Source organism: Vicugna pacos, chromosome 11 (assembly GCF_048564905.1).
Source record: "Vicugna pacos chromosome 11, VicPac4, whole genome shotgun sequence".
Lineage (NCBI taxonomy): Eukaryota > Metazoa > Chordata > Mammalia > Artiodactyla > Camelidae > Vicugna > Vicugna pacos.
This window is the reverse complement of record NC_132997.1, coordinates 67,414,989-67,422,897: the sequence shown is the minus strand read 5'-3', so window position 1 is coordinate 67,422,897 and position 7,909 is coordinate 67,414,989. Positions and strand designations below refer to the sequence as shown.

General features: G+C 46.0%; 1 non-coding gene across 1 annotated transcript; it reads right to left on the bottom strand.

Annotated features, from left to right (window-relative positions):
• Positions 1-2,403: 2,403 nt before the first annotated feature.
• Positions 2,404-2,476, bottom strand: TRNAA-GGC (transfer RNA alanine (anticodon GGC)). The gene has a single exon. It is a non-coding gene; the product is annotated as a tRNA-Ala (tRNA).
• Between the last annotated feature and the right edge of the window lie 5,433 nt (positions 2,477-7,909).

The following is a 7,909-nucleotide window of genomic DNA, read 5'->3' as shown; positions in this document are numbered from 1 at the left end:
GTCTTAACTGCAATCCTTAATATCACCGATGTGTGTAACTTCAACAGTGTTTATCTGTGTCCTCTGGAGTGTAGACTGACAAAGTTATCTAGGTGACACATTTATAAAGTAGCCATCCATTCATTAAGGCAATCAATGGACTGAGCACCCCACTAGGAACTGAGTATCAAATGGTGAGCTCAGTTCAGTCCTGCCCCACGGCATCCACAGTCCAGTAAGGGGAAGATATCCAAAGAAGCAATGACAGAGTTATGATGGTAAGCGATCATGGGATTAAGGACAGAGTACTTGGCACGTCGACAGAAACTTAACAGGATCTTGAAGGGTCAGAGAGCGAAGACGAGATCTGTGGAGTCCTAAAGGAAATGAAGGACGTGGGCAGAGGAAGACGGGAAACAAAACTGGAGTCCCGTGACCCTCCAGCCATGGCCTCTGGCCCACCTCATATCACCAAGCCCGGGGCTGAGCTGGGTTTGCCCAAGTCTATACGTCTACGTGGGGAGCTGGATGGTGGGGGAGTCGGACCCACAGAAATGAAAACAAGAGCTCTCCTTCTTCCAGGAATTATTACAACATCTGACCTTCTGATTGACAATTCAGAGAACTGTCTGAACTTTCTGTCAGAACAAGTGAAGTCAATCTGAACAGTTCATCAACTATGTGGAGCACATATTGTGTGCCAGGGAGCAGGGAGTGCCAAATAAATAACTTCTGACAAGACCAGAGGGGGAAGAGAGGGGAGACAGGATAGCGTTCGTGGTGGAGGAAAAAGGAGGTCCTGAGCTGGTGAGGGGCCCCTGCAGCTGCTTATGGCATGTGCTCACGGGCTGATTTTTATCTGACGATTGGTGACTAGCAACCTCATCTCTGCCGAGATGAACAGGGATGGATACACTTGCAAGAAGGGAGTCAATTCCAAATAATCAAGCGCGTCTCGCCAGCTGTCTCTGACTTGCTTCAAATGGGGGATAAGTGCTCTCTGTACGGCACGTCGTTGGAAGAGGCTTTCCGGGCAAGAAAAAAGCTTAGATGACCCACTTAGATTTCTCCCTGGCCTGTGCCCGAGATTTGACAAAGCTTAACTGAAATATGGAGGGAAGGAATCTTCAAAGGGGGGTTCAGAGATTTAAGTTCCACGAGTATTTGCCCTAACACACAGAGTTAAGTAACAAGATGTCAAACACCAAAATGTGTTGTTTCAGCTTTGTGTATTTGCACATCACATGTTTGTGTGTACGCGTGTGCGTGCATGCGTGAGCATGGGCGTGGGGGTGTTTGCAGTCTGACTTTTGGTGAATTTAAGATCTCTGTTCACTCTTACCTGATTCAGGAGTGAAGGGGGGAGCTGTCTATTAGGTAGTTACACAACCACCCGATCCATTCTTTGGAACCCCTCATTTATAGAATTTTAGAGCTTATAGACAATAAATGAGAACCTGTTTATTAGCAGGCTTGGCATGTGCTTAGTATCTTTATCAACAATAATGAGCGACGTTTCAGATTTTTCACTTTACACACATAAAGGAACAGAGGGACACAACAACTTGGATGAACTGTTCAAGATCCAAGGCCGCTCGTTCTTTCATGTGTAAATTCATGCAAATACTACTGAGTGCAGACCTCCTGCTAGGCGCTGGGTGTGTGGCGCTGGCAAATCCAAGCACTAGAAGGCAGTTATCCAGACCCCCAGGCCAAGGCTTCTCCTTTACATTCTGGAATTTACACGCTAGGTACTGTTTCAGGGAGAGGAATCAGCCTGCCTGCCGTCTTTGTGAGGGGCCGGGCGAGCATGGAAGAGTGATCTAATCTCTGGACAGCAAACTATACCTTCCCTCTGACCGTGCAAGCATTTTGAATAGCAGAATATGGAGGAAATATTTTAACCTATTGTGAATTTTAGGTTTACAGCTTTTAAAACCATCAACATCGGCAGAAAGGAGCAAATCGATGTGCAGTTTGCTCTGATTCTAATAGATTATCATCTGCTTTGTTATGTCAGAGAGTCTTAACTAGTTAACAAACTTATGTGCCTCTTTCATAAATTATATTTTTAGGATGATGATCTCAATCCATTAAAGTTTGGGTTAATGAATTTATCTGTGGATCATTCCCAGGGAACTCTAAATCAGAGGACACAGATGAGTGGTCCCAGCCAAAGGTTATATTTGGTTTGGCTGGCAGAGTGTTGGCCCACACAGCAGTTTTTAAAATTTTTGAATTACTACATAACATTTAAAAATCAGGAGACTATTATATACAAGTTAAGAGTCCAGCTTCTCTACAAAATAAGAATGTCTTGAACCAGCAAGTCACATTCTCCCTCACTGACAGCATGAGTTGACTAGGGCTGTTTATAGGGTACCCTTTTTATTTATTTTTTAAAATAAAAGAAAAAATTTTTAATGGAGGTACTGGGGATTGAACCCAGGACCTCACGCATGCCAAGCATGCACTCTACCACTGAGTTATACCCACCCCAGGGCAGCCTTTTTAAACAAATCCTGGCCACAGCCCACCTCAGCCCTGCTGTCCTCCGTGACTGCCTGCCTCCCTCACTTACATGCCAGGCTCTGCTGGCACTTGAGGTCATGACCTCTGCCCTCTATCAGGGGTCGACATCTTTACAAAGCTCTGTGGAGGCTCCCAACAATTTTGTCGGGTGTTGAGTGCAAAATGGTTTTGGTGATCATTGGGGAGAGCATAAAACAGGCATTAATTCACTCACCAGGTTCTAGTGGCTACTGGGTCCCAGGCATGTGTGTACCGAAAAGGAAGGACACTGAGATAAATAAGTCTCCGTCCTTCCAGAAGCCTACGGTCTAGTGAGGGAGAGAGACATGTAAGTGGTTAGAACAGTTTATCCAAATGTTATGGTGAGTCATGGTAGCAGAAAGGTGGGAGCAACCAATTCTAATCAGGGGAATTTAAGGAATTTTAATAGAGAAAATAACTGAACTGAATGTTCAGGGCCCAGCTAGGAAAACAGAAAACATTCTGGGGAAAATGAAGCAGTTTCATACTGTAAATTGGTAACCCAGATATGGTGGTTTTAAAACATGGACCGCAAATTCTTCGACCTTTCTCCCACTGAGGGATGTGTCCCTGCCCACCGCCAGCATCCCCGTTTGCATCCGGGTGAGCTGTTAGTGACTATTTCCACTAATAGACGAGGAGGAGAGTGGTGCTGGAGGCCTTGAGACGCTGCAACAGGGATGGGAGCTTCCGCTCATTGCTGGACGGAGCGCTCTCTTCTGGAGCCCCGAGCCATCCCATAAGCCAACTGACCGCTCTGAAATTCTCACACTGTGAAGTCAACCCACGTGTCAAGCCATGTGTGGGTGCTCTAGTCGGCAATCCTAGCCTTTGAGTCATCCCAGCCCAGGCACCAGACGTGTGAGTAAATAACCTTCGGATGACTCCAGCTCCCAGGTGTCACTTTGCCTTCAGTCTTTTGAGTTTTCTCAACTGGAGCCCAGGCATTGCGGACAAGAGATAAACCATCTTGCCTGTGCCCTGTCCAAATTCCTGACCCACGAAGTGGCTGTTTGAAGCCACTGAATTTTGGGGTAATTGATACATGGAAATAGTGATCAGACCTATAGGTTATGGAATTGCTAAGAAGCCAAACAAGACGGGGAAGCAACCCATAGGTCAGCAGCAGCAGGAAACACAGTGCTACCATCTCTAGGCTAGAGGGACAAAGAGAACAGTTGGTATTAGTGAGACCCAGGGTGCAGGGTCACTTGATGTTAGAACCGTGGTGGACCTTCTTCCTAGAGGGGGGCAACGATTCTACCTATTACAAGAATTTCTTGCGATGCTTAACTTATGGATCAGTTTGACTGGGCTAAGGGATGCCCAGCTAACTGGTAAAGCATTATTTCTGGACATGTCTGTGAGAGTGCTTCTGGAAGGGGTTAGCATTTGAATCAGCAGCTGAGTAAAGAAGACTGCCCTCGTTGCTGTAGGCAGGCATCATCCAGAAGGCCTGAATAGAGCAAAAAAGACGGAGGAAGGGCAAATTCACCCTCTTTGCCTCAGTTGAGACAGCCACCTTCTCCTGCCCTTGGAAGGCAGCGCTCCTGGTTGTTAGGCTCTCAGGCTCAGACCGGAACTCATGCCATTGCCTCCCCGGTTCTCGGGCCTTCAGACTTGGACCAAATTATACCACCAGCTTTCCTGGGTCTCCAGCTTACAGATGGCAGATCGTGGGACTTCTTGGCTTCCAAAACCGCAATACCCAATTCCTATAATAAATCTATCTATCTATCTATCTATCTATCTATCTATCTATCTTATTGATTCTGTTTTTCTGGAGAATCCCAAATATCACACATACCATGTAGCATGTTTTAACATACTTCACTTAATCCTTGCTACAACCCTATGAGGGAGGTGATGTTACTGCCCCCATTTTACAGATGAGAAGATTGAGGCTCAGCAAGGATAGCTGGCCCAAGATCACACAGTAGATGGCAGGCCAGGGACTCCATGCCAAGCCTGTCCAGCTCTGCTATTCAGTTCTACAAACTCACCATGTTCTTCCTCCCTTCAGGCCTTCATTAACATTGTTCCTTCTCCTTTTTATTCACTTTTCCCTTAGTCGACTGGTTACCTTCTACTCATCCATCAAATTCAACTTACATGTCCCTTAGGGAAGCCTTCTCTGATCCCACAGATGAGGCCAAGTAGTTCCATTATGCTTGATCATGTGTGTGCATTTCTGTCTTTTCTCAGAATAAAATCTCCTGTCTTTATTGGGGCCCTGAATCAACCAGCCGCTGCCCCTCTCCAGCCTCATCTCTCCCTCCACTGTCCCCCTTGCTTTCGTCACTCTGGCCATACTCACCTTCTTTCAGTAACTTGAAGTCATCAGGCTCTTCCTGACCTCAGGACCTTTGCACACATCTTTCCTCTAGCATGGCTTTCTCACTTTTTTTACTTGTTAATTCTTCAGGCCCCAGCTTACCTATGCCATTTAAAAATGAGTTAGGGCCTTCATGACACCCTGTAGCGGTACCCCATATTTCTCCTTTGTGGTGCTGATCATAATTATAATTACACAATTTTTAGGGTGCTTCCATACTTAATTACCGTCTCTGCCGTGATGCCAAATCCCATCACTTCAGAGCATGTTTGGTAGCATCTCAATTGCTACTAAATTAATTAAAGCACAGTGCGTGAGCTGGCCCTGGGTGTGGATCTGAGGACATGGGAAACGCTCGTATGGCTTCTGTTTAGAGACACTGGAAAACTGGAAAGTGGCTTTGCCTCTGACGTTCAGAAGATCACCAGTCCTTTCAGACACTCCACTCTTCATGAACACCATTGGTCAAAATCAGAGACACTGGATGAACCACATTTCTTAAAGAGAGAGCCATGGTAGAAGAGGCTAAGGACACCTGTTTGAGGTAGCTCATCTTGTTTCTCAGCACTGATAAGCTCAGCCTCCAAAATGAACGAACAAACAAACAAGCAAAGAAACACACTAGGGCGGGCGCTCTGGACTGGTGATTCTCAGTGTTCAGTGTGCATCAGAATCACTCAGGCTTTATCTGGGTTTCATCCTGGAGATTCCCCATCAGTACTTCTGGAGCAGAGCCTGGCAAATTGCATTTCCAGCACCTTCCCACCAGGAGACTGGGTGCTGATCTGGACCACACTGGGGGAAGCAGTGGTGAAGGGTTCTCAGACTTTGGTTGTATTCATCAGCACCTGAAGCCCAGGGTCGTTAGACTAGGATAGAGCCTGGAGCTCTGTATTTTTACTATGTCACACTGAAGTTTTGGAAGCACTGGCTTTCAAACTTGGCTGCACATTGGAATCACCTGGGGAGTTTTAAAAGCTACTAATAATGGCAGGGGCTCACCCCTGGAGATGCTGATTTTATTGACTGGGATCAGAAGGTTTCAAACCCCCTAAGTGATTTGAATGCGTGTGAAAGCTGGAGAACTCTTGACCAAGAGCCGTGGTTCTCAAACTTCAGTGGCCTCAGGGTCACCCGGAGGGTCTTTGAAACCGTGGAATACTAGGCAGCGCCTTCCGTTCCTGATTCGGAAGGTCCGTGTTGGGGACTAGGAATGTGCATTCCTAACAAGTTCCCAGGGGTTGGTGATGTTGCTGATCTAGGGACCACACTTTGAGAACCACCCTTCTAGGGAAGCAGAACAGAGAAAGTCGACCAGGCCTGTGCATCTCAGATTTGAGTGTGCATAGAAATCACTGAAGAGCTTGTTATAATACATGTTCTGGCTGTGGCAGGGTTTAGGGGTAGGGATGGGGAGTAAGGAGTTGCAAGATTCTGCATTTCTAACAAGGTGATGCCATTGCTGCTCATCCACAGGCCGTAAAGCTGGTAGCCAGATCTGGATTGTTTGGGTCCTCATCCTGGGACAGCATGGAGCCCAAGCCAAGGCAATTTTTCTAGTGAGGCTTCCTTGGGCCATGCCATGGGCTTTGTGACCACAGCCCCAGGTATTAATAAAAAGATCCTTTGCACACTTTTGTTCTCTCCCTGTATATCTCCCTCAGTGTCTGTATGGAAAGGAGGCTGATTGAGAACAGGATTCGGGTGTTCCTATGTCCCTGCTCCCAACAACCATCTTACAACAAACAATACAAATGATAGTTAATTGGGTCAACTGCTTACCATTTTTGCCTTATTACCATAGAGTAAAAAAAAATTAGTCAAAACACATGTCATATGAGCTTGTGTGAGCTTTATTTGATTACAACAGTAACCTCCATTCTGTATGCTAACCTTCATGGCTGGTTACACATGTGAAATGGTTGTCTGCTCACAACTTAAAAACATCAGAGAGAACTCGGGGCATTCGAGACATGGTAAATTATCCAATGTGTCTATTTCCTGCAGCAAGGATTGGTTAAAGCTGTGATTACTATTTTAGGGGCCTCTATCTTCCTACCCTCCTTACTTCCAATGTCCTGTATGGGAGGAGAGGGGAAGGAACAAGAAGAGGGAAAAAAGGGACTTACATAAATGTGATACATCTGTTATATTACCTACCTTACACACTGGATGTGTTTAAAAACAAAAACAAAAACAAAAACAAAAGCTCTGAATTCAGAGCAATTGCTGCAGATCACACATCCCTGATGGTACGGCGATCTTCCTAGTGGGCCAGCCAGAACTAGTGCAGGATGCAGTTTAACGTGTACTGTGCGTTTATTTATGGTGCAACGCATCATCAAACAACACTTCACAGGCTCTAAGCTGGCAAACCAGAGGGCTTTGAAGAGAAATAATGAGCTGAGAGGTTCATGACATACTATTAAAAAGGTTGTGATTGGATTTGGAAAATCAGATGGGTCTCCCACGGAAGGGACCATTTCTGAACCATCGCACTTAGAATATTTTTGAGCTCCAGAGCAGATATTTATAAGAGGAGAGAGTTGTTTTTGTCTCCATTCCAGGTCCTGACTCTGATGTACAGTGGGGAAGCTGCTTTGCACTGCAGACCTGAAGCTGTGGAATATCCATGATGTCACCTTTTTCGACTGATCTGCTACCATTGCACAGAGGAGCACTCTTAGCGCTGTGATGGTTTAGCTTAATTCTCCCATATGTGGGTTGCAATTCCAGCCAAAACAAAGCCGGCAGGGGATTTTACAGCCACTGAATTGCTGAAGGTGCTGCCGGCCGGCTCAGTGAGATCAGGGAGATGAGGTTAGGGTGCCGTGCATTATGAACAAGAAGACAAGGAGAAAGACAAGGCACCAGGACAGTGACATTTGGGGCTGCCTGGTGTGCAATTTCCAAATCAAGCCTTTGGTCTTCCAGTCAGTGATTTGATGCTCTGGGTTTTCACCTTTGAGATTTTCAGTGCTTTTCCGGCAGATGTGATGGGAAAAAGTGCCCTGTTCTGAGTGGGGAACTGTAGATGGAATC